Below are 19,292 nucleotides of genomic sequence, written 5' to 3' on the forward strand. Positions count from 1 at the left end.
GACTTTCATATGCCAAAGAGGGCTCTCAGATGCCAGAGGCCTTACTATTGTCACCCTAAGGTTGTTTTCCCTCCTGTAAGGAGAAACGTTATACTCTGTATTTATCAATGGGCTGCAGGTTATAAGGAAATTTAATTTTATCTGCCATTTCCTTCTTGTCTTTGTCCCCTTCACCACTATAGAGGGGAAGATGATATTAAAGGATTCAGGAAACCGAGTCTAGGTTTCTGGAGATTAGGCTATTGATAAGATTGCCTTTTTTTTTTTTTGTAATTTACTAAGATATTTGTAAACTGAAGGAGTTTCAGATCACTGTCCTGCATGACTGTGATCTCTATCAGTTAACCGCCTGTTTTCTGTCCTTTTTGTTCTTGGGAAGCCAAAAGTGCCTGAGGAGTGTTCATATCTCCCACCTGGAGTAGGGGTGGGATGGTTGTTAAGCTTGTGTTTTGCCCTTAGCCGGCCTTATGCTCCCTCATCACCACATAGAGGATTTAGATTAGCTGTTTATTACAACAGTCCATGTAAAGAACGAAAGTAGAAAGATAAAGGAGGGCCTGAGATGTGTTTGGTGTGTGTTTTTCACTGGTTTCCCAGTTTTTGGTGATTGTGGAATGTGATAATTGTGTGAAATGGGTGATACTCTAACAATCACATGACTTTCTGAGGTGCTGGGGAGCAAGCACAAAGCTGGCAGATCCGAATTCTGTCATCCCTTCATAATTCTTGACTAGACCTACTGACCTTCCATTTCTCACCTCCATCTCATTCTCTTTCTAGGGGTCTTAGGCCATTTGTGAAATTTGTTTCCTAGGTGGTAGGTTTCAGTTAGAGCCTCCATTGTATTCCTTGCTAAGTTCTCTACCCTGGGGCAGAGGGTACTTAATACTTGTTGAGTTGAGTGATGTCAGAGTGACCTAGCCTCTTCCGCTACCCTCTCAGGCAGGGTGCTGTATCTCTCCTTCCCCGTGACACACCTTCCAACCCACCACTGAGCACATCTCTTAGGATTCAGGAAGGAACAAAAGGTCAAGTAAATTATCTTGAAGAAGGCTGTCTGTGTGGGTGTGTGTGTGTTTGGGTAAATGTACACACACATTCCTTCTGGCTCCCACAGACATTCTTTGTGCTGCAGTTAAAAATGTGGACCTTATTTACTTAGCTACACACTAGTGGTAGCTGTGAAGTTAGACACACTCCATAGCAAAAACCTAGCAGCATTCAACTCAAAATAAACATGTACCTTTTTATTCCCATGAATCTCATGTGTATGAAATTATTAAAAAAAAAAAAAGGAACATCAGATGAATACAAACTCCTGCTTACAAATACAGTTGTACATTTAAAAGAGACTTGGATGAGTGTTGGCTTCTGATTTTTTTTTTTTCAATTTTTAGAAAACAAATTTTTAATGTTTATTTTTGGGGAGAGAGAGAGTCAGAGCGTGAGCGGGGTAAGGGGCAGAGAGAGAGGGAGACAGACTCCAAAGCACACTCCAGGCTCTGAGCTGTCAACACAGAGCCCGATGCAGGGCTCGAACTTACGAACCACAAGACCATTACTTGAGCCAAAGCCAGACGCTCAACCAACTGAGCCACCCGGGTGCCCTTTGACTTTTCTGATTTTAGAATAAAGAAACTTGTATGAACCATACTTTAAACACTTAGAGACTCTCTGTGGGATGGGAGATAGATAGCTCAGCCCTCTTGCACACCATACCTCCTAAAGCTGCAAGTGAGAGGGTGATAGGGCCGAACACAGCTTACCCAAGTAGGCCCCATCTTTTCCAATAAAAGCTTTCCTCAATGCCAGCCTCCCAGGGAAAATTACTGCTGGGTAGCTCACGCTACATGCTTCACCAGGCTTCTTTCTGACTGTTATTTGGACGGCTTGTTAAAGGGCCATTAGCTTTCTAGCAACTAACCATGAAAAGAGTTTCCTTTATTATGGTTTCAGAAATACCACAAGGTGTAGGGTACTATGTTATAGCTTAGAATTAAGGCGCAGAATTACTACCCTCTCCCTACTTTTAATAACCTAAGATGTAGAAAAGATGAGATGGGTAAAAATATAATGTATCCTATTTCCATTTCAAGATGGCATTTTGAGCATATCCTTTTCCTTCCCAGATTCTTAGTGAAATGACTACAGAAACATAAAGAGTTTTTTGGGGTGCCTGGGTGGCACAGACAGGTAAGCATCTGACTTCGGCTCTGGTCATGATCTCAAAGTTATGGGTTTGAGCCCCGCATTGGGCTCTATGCTGACAGCTCAGAGCCTGGAGCCTGCTTCAGATTCTGTGCCTCCCTCTCTCTCTGCCCCTCCCTTGCTCACACTTTCTCTCTGTCTCCCAAAAAGAATAAATGTTAAAAACTTTTAAAACAAAGGAAAGCATTTTTTTAAAAGTGTGATATTGGAATTTATGATAAATATATGGTCTGCATCCCATTTCTGACACAAAACTAAAATGCTTGATTTCCTAAGTGATGAGAGCTCTAAGTGCCCTTTGTTATAATGAGGTGACTTACACTTATCGGTCTATCATTTAGTAGGAAATCAAGAACGTAAACTTGAGTCAATTAAGCTTCTAGGTAAAGTTTATAAAAATTTATTATACTTTTAGTTTTTCTTTGATTGTGAATATGCCTGGAGCATCAAGAATCCACCACACACCATATTATCCTCTCTCTACCTTCATATCCTACCCAGCAGCTTGCCTGCCCTTCCTCTCTGGCCTCTATCCAACTAAAGTGAGGTAACTTTTAGAAAGCCCTGCAGTCTCCTGAGTTGGTTGCCAGTGAAGCCAACCAATATGATTAGAGAATTGGACTTTCAGCCCCCAAGCTCCTAGGAAGGGGAATGGGGCTGAAGATTGAGTTGTCACCAGTGGCCAATAATTTAATCAACTGGGCCCATGTAATGGAACCTCCATCTTAAAAAAAGAGGTTCAGAGAGCTTTCAGCTTGGGGAACCAGAGAGCTTTCAGCTTGGGGAACCAGAGTGTTCACATGTGCCACTGCACCAGGTCCCAGACACCAGGACAGAAGCTCCTCTGTTGTAGACGTTGCCAGCTCTTCATGAGGCTAGTAATTCGTATTAATATCTTTTGTAATAGGTTAGTAATCTCGGCGCTTGGAACGGTCAGTCGGTTGAGTGTCCGACTTTGGCTCAGGTGGTGATCTCATGGTTCGTGGGTTTGAGCCCCACGCTGGGCTCTGTGCTGACAGCTCCAGAGCCTGGAGCCTGTCTTCGGTTTCTGTATCTCCCTCCCTCTCTGTCCCTCCCCTGCTCACACTGTCTCTCTCTCTCTCAAAAAATAAAACATAAAAATTTTTTAATAAAATAAAAATAAATCAGTAATCTATTGAGTTTGTTCTGTGGGCTGCTTAAACAAATTAATTGAACCCAAAGAGAAAGGGTTGTGGAGACCCGATTTTATATCCAGTCTGAAGCACTCAGGTTACAACCTGAGTTTGTAATTAGCATCTGAAGTGGTGGGAAGTCTTATAGGACTAAGCCCTTAACCTGTGGAATCTGACCTTGTCCCTGGGTAGTGTCAGAATTCAGTTAAATTGTAGGAAACCCAGCTGGTTTTGGAGAATTAATTGCTGAGTGGTGGGGAAACCACCCGTAGAAAGAATCTTTTATAATTAGAAGACAGGGAGAAAGAAGTTTGAAGATTTGAGATATTTCAAATTTTTTTTAATATATATTTTTGAGACAGAGAGAAGGAGACAGAATCTGAAGCAGGCTCTAGTCTCTGAGCTGTCAGCCTAGAGTCCAATGTGGGGCTTGAACTCATGAACTATGAGATCATGACCTGAGGGCCGCTTAACCAACTGAGCCACCCAGGTGCCAGTTGAGACATTTCAAAGAGATGCAGATTAGAATCAAATTAAAGCAAAATACTGACCACCCAATTAATTCAACATAGGTGAAGGAGGACCCTGTGTGTGAAGGCAAGTGGCTAGGATTCACTAGTTAACCCTGAAAACTCCCCAAATGAGAATAGCAGAGGTTAAAAAGAAAGATTATGGGGAGCCTGGGTGGTTCAGTCAGTTAAGCATCCGACTTCGGCTCAGGTCATGATCTCACGGTTCGTGGGTTTGAATCCCGCACCGGGCTCTATACTGACACCTCAGAGCCTGGAGCCTGCTTCCGATTCTGTGTCTCCTTCTCTCTCTGCTCCTTCCCTGCTCAGGCTCTGCCTCTCTCTGAAAAATAAACCTTGAAAAAAAAAGATTAGCTATGGAGCTGGTGGTGAAAGACAAAGCAAAGACAAAATTGCATTTAGGCCAAAAACAGTGATGAAGAAGTAACAATGCAAGACAGTATTCCAGGGTTTTCTGTTTTAGGGGTGCACTGTGATGAGGTAGGTTCTACTGACATCCCTACCTCTGAGGGAAACTAACTGGCCCTCTTAACTATGCTATCACCTTAGTGAGCTTCCTGTAACAGTCCCTAAAACAATCCTAGGAGGTAACTACTTTCATTGCCCTGATTTACGGTTGAGGGACAGAGATATTTAGTAATTTGCCCAAGGGCCCACAAGGAGTAGGTGCAGTTTTAGCAGTTAGAGCCTGGATATACCCCGCCTTGTGTACTTGGAGAACCACCATAAAAAGGAAAGGGAAAATACCTTTTCTGACCACAGTTTCCTACTCTTGGTTTTTTGCTTGCTTTTGGTGGGCTATTCAGGATCTCAGAGTTTCAGGTCTCAAAAATGCAGGAGCTAATGGTTAGGGAGAGACCCTGGGAGCCATACTTAATTTCATGAATCATGTTGGGAACTATATCTAACAATTTCTTCATGGAGGCTTGGTTTTCTGTGGGTTTTATTGTTTGTATTTTGAGGTTGTTTTTGGTTTGGGGGAGGGGGAGTTTTGGTTTTGGTTTGTAGACAGCAAAACAGTGCATTTCCTGTTTGAAGTCTGTCTTTTGGGTAGTTCATTAGTATATTCTGCAACCAGTCTAGAAAAATAAAACTACAGAAGATGTATAAATTCCCCTTCATCCATAACTCAGATTTTATTCACATACTAGGTGGAAAAACCTCTCAGATCCCAAAGATGAGCCATTTGATATTAAATTCAGTTTTAAACCAGAAAGTTCCTTGATTATTAGGTGATGGTTTGTGTCCATTTTAAGTCAGGGTAGTCTAGCTCTCCCCTTTTGGAATATCACGATAAACATGCTTTATTTTAGCCCCTAGTTGAATTTTGGCTTTCTTTTCCTTTCTGTTTTTTAAGCTTTCACTTGTTAAATATCCAGTCCTTAGATTCTATGTAGTATATTTCTATTTTGTACATCTCTAATTCCACAGCTGTGGTTCTCAAATTAGAGTGTGTAAGAATTACCTACATAGCTTGATAAATGTCTAGATCCTAAGGCACATTCCATGAGAGGAGATGCACTAGTCTGGAGTGGGGTCGATAATTTTCATTTTCTGGAAATAATCTTAAATGATTCTGATTCAGGCAATCCTAGGACCACACTTAAAGAAACCTGTGAGTTAGGAGGAAAGGAACACTCTTGCTTATGTATGTTATTAATGTACCAGTCCCTTTCATATGTATTTTTACATTTTGATGTTCGAAATATTGTGAGATTTTATTTCCAGGTTTTACATGAGTCTATTATCCCAAAGTTTTAAGCCGTTTGAGTCCAAGATAACATAGCCTTACAACAGTCAGCAGGCTGACTCCCAGACCAAGAGGGCTCTTGCTCGCACCGTTTCTGCTTTAGCAAGGTATCTCTCAGAAGAGACAATTAAGATTGCTGAATTGGAAAGTGTTACAGAGGGATATGGGCAGTATGCTCTGAAATGTGTTTGGTAAGTGTTAAAGCCACTGAGATGTTAGAATGTCTAAAGCCCGTGCATAATCACAGTGCGTCTTGAAAAGACAGGTATGGATTTGTTTCTCGTTGAAAAGTATTATATATACCTAAACTTTTCTAGTTGAAATAGGCCCCAAGGATGAGTTATTTTCTTTACTGAGGACACTGTGCCCATAAAGAGTAAATTAGCTGACAATGGAAAACCTAGGCTAGCACCAAAATTTCCTGATTTTTTACTCTCTAGTATTCTTTCAGATTATAGTAATGGTAAGGATTAAGGGTGGCTGCAGACCACGTGCTGCTAGAGAGTTACCAAAGGATTAGTCAGTCCATGGTTGGGAGTGATGACTCTTGGTGACAATAGTCAGCATTTGAAAGTTTGTACGGAGGCATAATAATTGGAGGTGATCTGGTATTTTATTTTGAAAGTTTTACTCTTGTTTGTTTATTTTGAAAGAGAGAGAGACAGTGCGCCAATGCACATGGCGGGGAGCAGGAGGGGCAGAGAGAGAGGAAGAGCGGGAGAAAGCCAAGCAGGCTCTGCACTGTCAGCACAGAGCTGGACACAGGGCTTGAATCATGAGATCATGACCTGAGCCGAAATCAACAGTTGGTCGCTTAAACCATGGAACCCCGCAGGTGTCCCTTTATTTATTTTTTAATGTTTATTTTTGAGAGGTGGGGAGAGAAGGCGGGGGAGGAGCAGAGAGAGGGAGACAGGATCCTCTGCACTCTGCACTGACAGCAGAGAGCCCAGCCCAGTGCGGGCTCGATCTCTTGAACCCTGAGCTGAAGTCAGTTAACCAGCTGAGCCACCCAGGTGCCCTTATAAGTTATGCTGTAAGAGTTCTGGTTCGGACACTGAAAACCTATAGTAGAATGGCATTTTGGGATTTTGTACATTTTAACAGAATGCTGAAATGTGGCCAGGAGCTCGGGATGTGTGGAAGTCTTTTCTCACCTTACTCAGAACCATGTGGAGGTAGAACAGTGAATACTGTAAGTTACAACTTTAGCCCGAATTGTATGCCATAGCATGATAGAAAGTGTTTCAAAACTGCTCTACGAGCAGCTAACAGCTAGACTTAGTACCTTCTGGACAGCTTAATGGGCAAGGACTTAAAGACTTGGCAAGGCGCTTGGATGACTTGACATTGGTTTACTCCGAAGGTAGGGAATAGCCATGTGTGCCTCCCAATGAAAACAGGCCCACTTTTCTTTCTAAACCTCTTTCAAAACTGCAACTTCAGGATCACCTGGGTGGCTCAGTTAGTTGGTTAAGCTTCTGACTTGATTTCAGCTCAGGTCATGATCTTACGGTTCGTCAGGTCTGGCTCTGTCCTGAGAGTGAGGAACCTGCTTAGGATCCTCTCCCTCTCTCTCCTTCTCCTGCTCACTCACTCTTGAAATAAAAACAAATTTTTTTTAAATAATAGAAATTGTAATTGTTTCCTTATCTCAGTTTTTTAGGATTGCAAAAATAGCTTATTTTGTGTTAAGAGACAAGGGCACAAGGTAGTTGGATGAAAGTGCTATGATACAAATGATAGAGCACTAGAGGTCAGAATCTGAATTCTAATTGCGGACTGTCACCAGACTGACTGCCACATGACCTTAGCTAGTCTGTTAACTTTGAGTACCTCCATTTTCCATGATGTGAAACGAGTAGCCATTCTTGTTTAACCCGTGCCTATCTTCCAAGTGCCGGAAATACGCTCACTACATACATTATTGTAGTTCGGAGGAATAGCCTAAGAACATGCCACAGAAGTAAATGCAGTAATTATTGGGCCCATACTTAGAGTCCATCGAATATTTATTGAATGCCTAGGTGTATTAGACTGCATGTAACCTTAACCTAAGCCGTAACAATGCATACTATAAGCAAGATGTGAGTAGTTTTCTTCAGCCTTATTATTGATCACTCAGCGTAATAATAACTCACTGATGCCAGAAAGGTGGTAGGACGGGGTGGGTGAAATAGGTGATGGGGATTGAGGAGTGCATTTGTTGTGATGAGCACCAGGGGTTGTGTGTGGGTGCTGAATTGTGCACCTGACACTGGTGGTAATTGAGTGGAATATAAGTAGAAACTTCAAAGTAACTCACTGAGTAATAATAACACTTTTCCATATGTTACATGGTTTCTTCTTCCTTCAGTATTTCTTCCCATCCATTATTCCATTTGAGTGACATAACAACCCTAAAATATTGTCTGCTATCCATGTCCTGCAGGGAGCTTAGCCTACTTTTATCATATTTTTCTATTTATTGAACAAATTACCAAATTTGAATCATTTATCCAAATACTATTGAATCTAGACACACTAATAACCTACTAATGACCTAAGACCCATGGAAGTTTTATAGGAAATGTCACCATGACACTCAGCAATTAGCAGAACCAAGATTTGAACACCATCTGGCTTCAAACTCATGCTCTTTACAATTTTCTGTAAGCTTAACTCTCATTGACAAAGCGTGGCATGGAACTTGAAAAGCTCTTACAACCCAGGATAGTCTTTGTAGAATACTCTTCAATTTTGCCCCTCAAACCATTTTATAACCCAGAAATTAGAACGTTCTTCTGAACCTTCTAAAGCTTTAACAGATGTCTTTCTGGTTTCTGGCAAATTAGAGGACCCACGATTCCATAAGGATTTTTTTTCCTTCTGTGAATGCCTCACAGAAGAACTTGAGCAGAAAATACTAGTGAAGAGCAAATAAAGGCCAGTTACTCAACACAGCAGCAAAAGTACTCTATTAAAATATAAATCTAATCATATCCTTTCCCTGTTCATTACCCTCAAATAGCTGCCAGTTGCCCTTCGAATAAAATGACTCAGTGTATGCTATTCATACTGACCTTGAATGCCCTTGATTCTTGCCTCCAGGATGCTGTTCCCTTACCTTTCTACCCAACACATTATTTCTCAGTCTGTTTGAAGGTTACCTCCTTAGAGAGACAGGCTTCTTTCTCTACCTGCCTCTCCCCTACCATCTAAATTGGTTCTTTCTGTTTTCTGCCACAGTACCATGTTTACTTCCTTCATTCCATTTATCACGATTTGTAATTAAATATACTTGCATATACTTATTTGTTTACATACTTAATGTGGACTTCCTAGAGTAAACCCCATGAAGGCAAGAATCTTGTCTTTTTGCGTCTGGCTCATTGGAGGTAGATACTGAAACCTACATGGAATTTTATAAGAATTAAATACTTTTTCAATGAATGAATGTTTGTTGAATGTTCTTTCAGATGCAGCAAGGAGGTAGAAATCAGAAAGTTTACTTGTACTTAAGGAACTTGCTGTGTAAAAATGGTATTTTTAATCATGTATTTTAAGAACTGTTAAGTCACATTTTCCATAAGAAAAGATTGCCAGGAAAATTCGGAAGAGAGATTTCTTTTGTCAAGATTCCAAGGAAAACCTAATGGAAGAGATGGTATATTAAATAATCCTTTAAGAATGAGCTAGATTATAAACTCAGAAGAGCAAGGGCCATGTTTTAACTTCACCATGTAACTGCATGATAAATGTTGAGTAATAGATTTGCACATATTCAGGAAATGGGGGGAGAGAGAGGAATTACAGGGAATGACACAAGCCAAAAAGGCTCACAAGTGTCAAAGTGCTCAGTTTATTCAGGAAAAGTGAGTAGATCGGTTTCAGTGGAATATGTGCAAAAATTAGTTTGAAATAGGCTGGAAAGTAAGTCAGTAACATAGAAAACCTAAATGCCAGATAGCATAAAGTAAGCACCTCCAATATCAAAAGTTGGATATGAAGATACTTAGGTTTCTCTTTGCTGACAGTAGTTAGTTCAGGAGAGTAGAGCCTAAAATTCAATTATGGCCCCAGAAATATATGCAAATCGTACCTGGAGTATAAATACTGGTTTAGTTTTGAGTACTGGTTCTGTTATCAACATAATTACCCTCAAATAGCAAGATTCAGATTCCTGTGGAACATCTTCTGTACTTGGTATGTCTGGAAAGAGAGAGGGTTTCCTTATATTTCTAGAAGGGAGCAGTACACTAGCCTGAGAAATTCCTAAGTATATTCAAACAGTTATTGCAGAATTTCTATGTTTCTGCAGAGCTTCGTGCAACGACCTCCATGCAATTGGTCCAACTCTTAGCAGTGAGATTTCTATGACCCACAGATTAAGAGAGCATTCAAGTTTCAATTTGAGATGGTCTGTATATAGTTGAAGAAATGGCTCATGCATCTTTTTCCAGGCCTAATTGTCTGAGCTAGGCTTCTCTCCTTGGCTGGGCCAAGAAGTATTCAAGAGGAGCTCATTAAATGTCTGCAGTTGATTAAGTTGAGAAGGAATTTTGGAGAAATACTCCATTCACTTGTTTCTCCTACCTTTTCTCAGCACTGTTCTATCAACACGATGGCTGAAATAGGCAGAGATTGAAAAAATCATAACACCATGTCAGAGTACTTTGTGAGACCTAGTCCAAGCTGGATTCTTAGGAAAGGCACAATGTGCCCTGAATGGTCAGAGGGCGTAGCAGGAGACCTTGGAAGATGAGGAGCATTTGTTGCATTAGAGATTGTGAGAATGGACATTCCAGACTGAAGAAACAATGTGAGCAAAGATATCAGACAGAGAAGTGTGGGGTTTGTCCAATTAAAGCTTTGGGCTATTGGACTTGTTTGACTGGAACTCCAAGTATGTGTAGGCAGAAAGGTAGGTTGAGGCCCTCATTTTAGAGATTGTCATCTCCGTACAAGGAAGTTAATAGACAAGGGAGAGGTTCGCAGGCAGTGGAATATTTTGAGCAAATAAGTAGAGCCATGCCTTCGGTAGATGAATTTGTCATTGGTGTATCACATAAGATGAACGGGGTAGAGGGTACTGTTAGGAAAACCCATGTTTGTAATAGAATCACTGGTGGCAAAACCAACCAGATGCAGGCTGCGTGAATCTTCTAATGTACTTGGGATTAGGAAAGGTGATCAAAACTGTGAGAGTTAAATGGTGCAAAATTGTAACATTGGGTAAATAGTAAGGCAAGTTTAACAGACTTAAGTCCTGGGCGGGGAGTGAGGATATAGATAAGTTCTAGCAAAGGCTTCTCCACTGGTTTCTAAAATAACATTGCTTAAGCTCTCAGTGCCTCTGGTTCTAGGAAGAGATTGTGAAGACACAATGTAGGAAGGAGACACCATTGCTTCATACCATTCCATTTGTTCAGGTTCCACACCACTACTCATTGAGTAGATGTGCAGAGTAAAAGTATTTTTGAGTTGATCTTATCTTAGTTTGGTCTGTTTTCTCTACTGTCCTTTTCTGGAAAATGGCACTTATACAGGTTTAGTGCCCTAGAAATTTGATTCATATAAAGGATCTGGATTTGGCATTTGAGACCACTGGAAGGTCAACTGCAGTGTGTCCTCTTCCTTCCATTTATAAAAACAGTTTTGAATTTTGCTTACAGTCTTCTTCCATTTGTCACCAAACATTTTATAAAAGTATCCATGAAAGCAAATTAGGCTAGAACATGTAAATATTAGATTCTCTCAAGCACTTTATGGTTTCATACCCTAGGCTTCCGTCAAATGAATAAGTAGGACTGAATGAATTCATAATCCCCTTCCAACTCTTAAAGTTCAACTTTTCAGGGTGCCTAGGTGGCTCAGTAGATTAAGCTTTTAACTCAGCTCATAATCTCACTGTTCATGGATTCCAGCCCCATGTGCTGCTCTCCCTGACCCTTCCCCGCTTGCGTGCATGTACATGTTCTCTCTCTCTCAAAAATAAATACACATTTAAAAAAAAAGTGCAGGAACACCGTAGTGACTTGATCGGTTAAATATTGGACTTTGGCTCAGGTCATGATCTCGGTCCCTGAGGTCAGGCCCCGCATAGGGCTCTGGGCTAACTGTGCAGAGCCTGCTTTGCATCCTTTGTTTCTCTCTCTCTCTCTCTCTCTCTCTCTCTCTCTCTCTCTGCCGTTCCCCTGCTTGTGTGTGTGCTCTCTCTCTGTCTCAAAAATAAACATTTAAAAAAAATTCTGTTTAAAAAGTTCAACTTGTCTAAGTTACTTCTATCAACTACATTTTGCTACTTCTTAATGTAGAACTATTGAATAATTTCTAACCATATACATCAAATACTATTACAGCATTTCAGAGTCACTAAAGTGATAGAAAATTGAGGTCTGCCCAGTGTATCATTAACAGATTAAAGAATTGATTTGTCTGTCTTATGTCTGAGTTGTCAGGGAAGACTGGCAGAGAAAGACAATTTATTTCAGCAAGCACTACTATTTGTAGGATGTTAGAAAATGTGGGAGATTCATGGGTAAATAAGACAGGGTCCTCATAGAACTTAGAATCCAATACTGATATAGGAATAGAAAAGCATTCTATTCTCCTCGAAACTGAACTGAAAAAAAATAGGACTAAGTTTTAGCTCTGGGTGTAATTTGATTAATCATAATTTGGTGTTTATACAGTTAGGAAAACGAAGCTATAAAATATAAAATTACTTGTAGTATTTATCACCTGTATCCCTTTCACGTTTAAACTTGTTCTCTTGCCTTTATATTTTGCTTACATGGTAGTAGCCTGGTGCATTCAGGTTTGCCCACGAGGCATAGGTGATCTAAAGATGGAACAGTGAGTATTTTAGAAACTCAGTGCTTTCTGTTGAAAATGATAGCCCTCTCTGCTAAAGGTTCTCCATGTAATCACTTCCTCCCAGGATCTGTCCTGCCCTAGCCGGTTTCTTATCTACCTTGCCAAGCCTCAGCAGCTTAATAAGGTGGACTGGAGATGAGGGAGGATGAAATTTATGATAGAAAGGGATGACCTTGAACCAGTATCTGGAAACAAAGTGCTTATCTTGCTTTGATTAGAATCAGATTACAGGTCTGCTGTCTTGTCTTTTCTGTGGATAGTTGGAATGAGATTTTCAGGACAGCTGAGTTATTGTCCTTTATATTAACATAGGTATTCATAGTCTTTTTTTTTTTTTAATTAGCATAGTCAGGAACTTCTCAGTAAAAGAACTGCCCTCACTACCTGGTCTTTTATTTTTCTAAAAACTTGTCAGTCCATGCCACATTTCTTGTTTGCCTAGATCACTGGCCACTCATGAAAGCTTTTTAAGTTTTAAATGTAATTGTTTGAAGTAGTTTTCCCCTTTATGACTCTGGGAGTTGGGTACTTTTGATGGAGCCCATTAGTCTGATACATGAGTAATTCAGCCACATAGACTCTGCTGTTCTTTGAGTATATAAACTGCATAGTTTGGTTTCTTTCCATGAAAAGCACTTTCAGGGAATGGTGCACAATCTGAAGTAGTAGAGCTCACTATGCTAGATGGTGAAATCAGCAAACAATCACAACATTAACTCTTTGCCAATTCTATCAACATCTTCATATCAGCCTAGCCATTGCCATGAAGAAAGGAGTGAGAATTTGTTGTAGATTATCCCTTGGAGTTACTTTTACCAACAAAGACAAAAAGTTAGAAGGGACAACAGTAGCCTTTGTTTCATTGAAGAATTTTTGAAAGGATAAAAATCCAAGTGTTCCTGTTTTTGTATTGGTATTAGGGTGGTGGGTTTTTGGCAATTAATCTCCTGAGCTCTGTTTATAAACCTTCAATCATAAGTGCCCTATTGAAGTTTTGGGTTGATGGTTGGGTGGTGGCCAAAGCTGATGGCCCTGAAGACCTCTTTGGTGTAAAAAAGGTGATTTTATTAATGCATGGGGACAGGACCCATGGGCAGAAAGAGCTGCATTGGGGTTGCAACAGTTAACTCATTATATATCCTCAGGTTAGGTTGGGAGTTGTTCAGGGATAAAGTCTCTCAGGAATTTTGGAAGCAAGTTTTCCAGGACCTTGAGGGGTTAGCTGTTGCTAGGTAAACACTATTTATTACAGTTTAATAAAAAGCTCAGTCATGAGACCCTTCAGATGCATTTTAGGGGTGGGAGGGGCCTGGTTGCATAAGCTTGGAGCAAGATTGCTAGTATATATCCTGGGGCAGTTGAGATAAAGGAAGTAGACTTCTAACATCCTTCCTTATCCTTGAAGTTGGGACAGTGTTAAGCCAAGGTTCTCTTCTGCCCCTAGCAAAGTATCATCCTTGAGCAGCTGAGCTCCTAGAGGTCACTCTTTGGTTTCAAAGACTTGTCAGTGGGCCCTACACAGTAAGGGAATTTAATTTTTTATGGTGAGGCTTAGTTTCCCACATCGCCATGGTGAGCACTTAAACCCCTTTCCTTTGTTCTTGGGTAGCTTTCCCTTGGCCCAAAGCTCCCTCATCACTATCGTGTCCCATCACCTGCCAGAGTTAAATCTGGGGGAGAATTCTATGCATGTGTCTGATTTTAGGGTCTTTTTTTTTTACGGTATTTTTTTTCTTACTGACCTGACCTATTTTCTATCTCTACTGCATAAATTTACTTATTGTTTTTAGTACATCGATGTGGTAGAACTTCCTAAATTTTTGCCAGTCCTGGCCGAGAACCTGTGTAAACCTATGAATTACTCAAGCCTTTTGTAAATAAAATTCTAAAGTGTAAATAAAATTGGTAAAGTTCAGTATCCTTATGATCACTGTACCTCAAGAAGGATACACAGGCCAAGGAAAGGCAGCTAAAATATCCAAAGCGTTATGTGGTTATTGTGGTCATACAATTATGACCGATATTTCTGCCAGTCATTTTGGAGTTCCAGAGTGAGGCCAGGGCCGAGGGGATGAATGGAACAACAATATAGCCTTCGAGAGGGAGGGTCTTTCCTTGTATTCATCATATTATATTTCCCTCTCCCATTTATTGGGAGCTGCTACTTTTTTTCAAAACAACCTTAGGAAGGGTGGCTGGGTGGTGCAGTTGGTTAAGCGACTGGCTCTTGTTTTAGCTCAGGTCAGGATTTCATAGTAAGATCAAGCTCGAGGCTCTGTGCTGATAGCATGGAGCCTGCTTGGGATACTCTTTCTGCCCATCACCCACTCACGTGTGCACGTGTGGACTCTCTCTCAAAAATGAATAAACTTGCAAAAATACCTCTAGTATATTGGGCTGGAATGCCACGTGATGGAGGACACCTAGACACTGTTTTATTATGTTTTATCTCTCCACTTCTACGTCTCCTTAAAGGCCTCCCTCCCCAAAGGAGGGAGGAGAACACAGGTGTGGAATTCATAAAGCCATCAAGGGAATTTTAAAGCTTACCTATACGGGCACTTGAAACAAGGCCAGAGCCATTTCTCAGAATATCTGCGGACCCCACACAGGTCATCAAAAGGCAGGATTCGTCCAGTTTAACTGGTTGCTTGATCATGAGAACATAAATAGCAGGAATCCCTGTTAATGGGAACTTACCGTATGTGACCTTGAATTTTCCCTATCTGCTTGCCAGAAGCTTAGAAGTCCTCAATAAAAATGATTGTAGAAAGCAGAAGAGCAACTAGGTAGATTTGTCTTTGTTTAATGGTTTTACACATCTAAAAAGGAACATGACCTTTATCATTAAAAAATAAAACTTCCTTATTTTCATTATCAGGAAACAGTGTAGGCAGTCTCCAAAAGAATTGTCTAAGGCTGCAGATTATGTGTGTCTGAGCTGGAGAAAAGGGACCATATGGCAGATGTCTGACTACTTATATGTAGTCTAATCTCCATAGTCCCTACGATTATTGTTTCTTATCCATCATTGTACAGTGTCAGGAAAATAAAAAACAAAAATTGAAGTTTAGAATAAAGGAAAAGTCAAGGTTAAGACTCCAAATGGGCATCAGAATTTAGCCTTCATGCCAATTTCCTAACTTCTGTTCATAAATTCATGTTTATTTTGCTGAAGATGCTAGACTTTGCAAAGAAGCTGGCCTTCTAGGTACTTTATAGTGTGCCTGTTTTGGGAGGTAGGAGATGGGCAGGAAAGAAAACTTTTTTGATCCTGAGAAGTTGACTGAGAAAGAATTAGACCCTTGAATACAGGGAAGTTTTAGAACCTGAACCTATTTGTATAGATGCTGCACAATACTTACTAAGTGGGGGGAAGGGAAAGACAGAACAAAATACAAAGCTACGTGGCATTCAGCGTAGATCATGCCATCTCAAGTTTTCCATATCTGATACTATTCAGGGCAATAGAAACAAGTTGGCATATAGCTGACTTCAAGTACCCAACTGAAGATAAGATAGAAAGTGAATAGTGTAAAGCCTTCCTGAGAAATAAACTTAGCTACTCTGTATAAACTAAATTCTATGGAAGTTTATGCTTTATTATTATGTTTTTGTATAGTCAGATCCTTTCTCTTGTATTTCCTGAAAGATCCAGGGAATTCTCTATGCTAGAAGGAACTATCTTGAACCAGAGCCATTCTGAATTATCCACATGAATGTCGATAGCCACTTTGTATTCTTGGTTAGGAGACAGGAGAAGGGTCATGATCGTGGTCTTGGCTAGATAGAATACTTTGTAGGAGAGAAGCAAACAGATAATATAACATCTTTAATCCCCTGACATCCCAGAGAATAACACTACCATTTGTCAGGTACTCTGCTAGGTGTTTTAAGCTTGTTACCTCATTTCACCCTCCCAGGGAGCCCTCCATGTTCTACTGGCCAGCAACCAGCTCCAGGGCGAGTGACTGTCCCAAGTTGTACAACCAGAGCATCTTCAAAATTCTTTGACAGATGTTTTCCAGCTGTATAGTTGAGCTCATCACTCCATTATCTAAAGTGAAGGTGCTTCTCCGACATGGGTCCCTCTTGAATTCTTTTAAAGAAACTAGTTTTCCTGAATTGGCAAAATAAACGAAAGTACTGTATTCCTAATTTTCCCATCTACCTATAAACTTGGTAAGTAAATATTGGAGATGGATTTTATTATAGATCGAAAGCTAGAAATCCTTAGTTTTTTTTGTTTTTCAGTTTTATCCTTGAGTGATATATTCAGATTTTTTTTTTTTTTTTGGTTAGTATTCCTCTTTATAATTTCTAAATTTGAAGTAGAAGGCTAAAGATAAGAGAAGTGAATGATGGAGGTTTTTACAAATCAAGAAACATTGATTACATAAAAGAACAATACAGCTACTTTGTACACCTTGAACCCAGTTCTTAAGAGACAATGAAGTAGAACTATATTAGAGAAAAGGTTCTTGGACAGCAGCAAATAGTTCAAGTTGGCTGTAGAGTTGAGAAGCTTGAATAAACCAAAGACAAGAGCATAGCTCATGATTAAACCATTTTTTTCAGATTACAAATTGAAACAGCAAATGATATTGCTGTGCCACTGTTTGGTTTATTCTCACTTCAATACCCATTTTTATTCTGGAAGAAGCTGAGCTTGGATCTTCTTCTTAGATTAAAGCCACTGAAGGAAACAGACTTACACTAACCAACTGCCAATTTACCTCCTGTAAGTAGAATTTCTCTTCTAAAGAAAAGGGGTTAGGTGTGTTTGATTGCTATAGAAGATGAATTATCCAAATACATAGGGCACATCACTGAAAAGTCACCTAGGAAGAGAAAAGAATATAATTGCTTTCACTTTTTATGCTTTAATAATCAATTTCTAAGATACACACACACACAATTTGAGTCTGGCATATTCCCATGGCATTTTCCCAGGAACAGACTTTGAGTGAGCCAAAGGGCTTGCCAGGATTGGTTTGTTTGTACCTGCGGTGTGTGTTTATACATTAATCCACCAGATTTGTACCCTCCTATTCATACACTATTGTACAAGCTTTGCATAGGATTCCGTTTCAAGAAATCTATTGTCCACTCACAGTGAAAGGAAGTAGATTCTATTCCTGCTCTATTTCCTAGTATATTTGAAAGTGAAATTTATCCTACAAAGATGACACTTGAAAACAGGTGCATGCTTTTGAAAGGCATTCTTTAGATTTGAACAGATGAATTATTGGGTCATTGATGTGTCTGAAGAGATTTGATGACATGTCTGCATTGAGCAGGTGTCTAACTTGTAGTGAGGTACCTAAACAAGTAGGAACCTTTGGGTCTTAAAAAATGTTAATGGGAAGAATATGTGAATACTTCAAGGCTATAAATCTTGAGTAGTTTGTGGTGCTAAGAATTTGCTTTTTAAACTGTCTTTTACATGTCTTCTTATGCCCAAAATGAAAAATTTCAACTTTTTGATTTCCCTGTTTAGCTTTTAGCATTGAGGCTCCTTGGGGAAAGACTCTATGTATGCTCCATCTCTGTATCTTGTTTCCCTCAGTCTTTTACACCAGAAGACATTGCAAATAATCACCGAATCAGTGGCCAGGATTCAGTTTGATAATGTGAAATGAAGTTATCCTTTATGGTTTTCTTTTGCTATAATCACTTTCCAAACTCTTATTGGAAGAGAACAAATTGTGACTTGTGCTTGAGTCTCTTTATGGGGATGTGTTCTCGGTCTTCCTGCCCGGCAAAGTCTTCTCATGCTTGTCTCGCTGCATTTGCTCAGCTCAGAACCTATAATCTATCATCACTCAGATGCCAAGTGCTCTCGCCCTTCTACTGTGATACTTTTATCTGCAAACTGCTGCCCACTTACATTTCTTCCATCATTGAAATTTTCTGGGTGCTGTTGATTATTTTTGTTGTATTCTGTTTTTACTCTGTACTATAAAAACTTTATGGACGAAGAGCCTATTATAAATGTCCTTTATGTCCATGGTATTAATAATACCAGATTGTCGAGCTCTATAATTATGAAATAATATAGTGTCTGGCATGAAAGTTACTTAAATTCAGAGTTGAATTTTGATTATCCCTAACTTATGCTTTGCCTCATCTTTGCTGGGAATATGAGCCTGTTTCTTAAGCTTGCTGTCATAGAATCAGGAGTTGAGGGTTTGAAGAGAGGAAAATAAGTGGCTGAATATTTGTGGTTTTAAGTTAGACATACATAACTCCCTGAATCTATATAGATTTCCTGTATAAGATATGCCTTTTCACCACCTCCTAGAATTAATGCTGCATATTACCCTGTTTATTTCCTTCACAGCACTAATCACACCATGATATGGTTCTGTTTACTGTCTTCTTTCTCTTTCCATGAGGTACCTTATTTGTCTTATTCACTGAACCACTAGCACTTAGCTCAGACTTTGGCACATAGTAGGAGCCTGATAAATATTTATCGATTGAATGAGAGGCACACTCAGGTTCATGAATTTCTAAAGCACTCTTTTCCTCCATGGACTGGAGTTGAGAATCCACCAGCACCTCACTCTCCGGCTTCCCACTCCCCACCCCTGCCCCAGCTACAGGAGTTTTTGCTCCTTGGTTTGTGTCCCAGATGGACTTTGGCAGTAAACCAGTGATATGGCAGTGAAGACACAAGGCTGAATATCCAGTTGTTTGGACTTAATTTAATATAGAATATTCAATTTATACCTTGTTTTCGGTGTTCTTAGCTCTAATGCTGAGCTAGGATTGAAATTGTATCTTCTC

General features: G+C 39.9%; 1 protein-coding gene across 2 annotated transcripts in view; it reads left to right on the forward strand.

Moving 5' to 3' along the window:
• SLC31A1 (solute carrier family 31 member 1) overlaps nucleotides 1–19,292 on the forward strand; it is a 37,902-nt gene that overhangs the window by 10,177 nt on the left and 8,433 nt on the right. The gene's annotated exons all lie outside the window — the stretch shown is intronic.

This window comes from Hyaena hyaena, unplaced genomic scaffold (genome assembly GCF_003009895.1).
Source record: "Hyaena hyaena isolate Hyena2069 unplaced genomic scaffold, ASM300989v1 scaffold_6, whole genome shotgun sequence".
NCBI lineage: Eukaryota > Metazoa > Chordata > Mammalia > Carnivora > Hyaenidae > Hyaena > Hyaena hyaena.